Below are 465 nucleotides of genomic sequence, written 5' to 3'. Positions count from 1 at the left end.
GGCGTAGCATTTGAATGGGATGAAAAGCAAGAGCATTACAAAAAGAAAAGGAGAAAAGGGGGGCTATGGGCAAACAGGATGGCAGAAGAGAGTATGAGTGGCAGATGTCACTGATTTCATTCCATTGCCTTAACTTACTGTTTGAAAAAACTCCTCATGTGTGACCTGAAAAGAGAGAGAAACAAAATGAAAACAGGCATCAACAAAGCACTTGCTGTACGATTTCAAAAAAATGTAAATTAATGACTGGCAGTAAGAATCTCCAAAGGAAACAACATCCCAGTTTAAGCACTGCCATCAACAAAAGCTCAACAGCATATGGTAATGTTAACTTTAATATGAAAAGATAGTAACAGTCTTTAAAAAGTGACTTGAGAAAAAACCTTGCTAGGTGATCATCCTTTTAAACTTGCCTAAAAAGAAAAGATGCTGGAAGGTTTTATGTTTTTCTTTTTTCTTTTTTTT

Source organism: Corvus brachyrhynchos, unplaced genomic scaffold (genome assembly GCF_000691975.1).
Source record: "Corvus brachyrhynchos isolate BGI_N302 unplaced genomic scaffold, ASM69197v1 scaffold705, whole genome shotgun sequence".
Classification (NCBI taxonomy): Eukaryota; Metazoa; Chordata; class Aves; order Passeriformes; family Corvidae; genus Corvus; species Corvus brachyrhynchos.
This window is presented reverse-complemented; position numbering follows the sequence as displayed.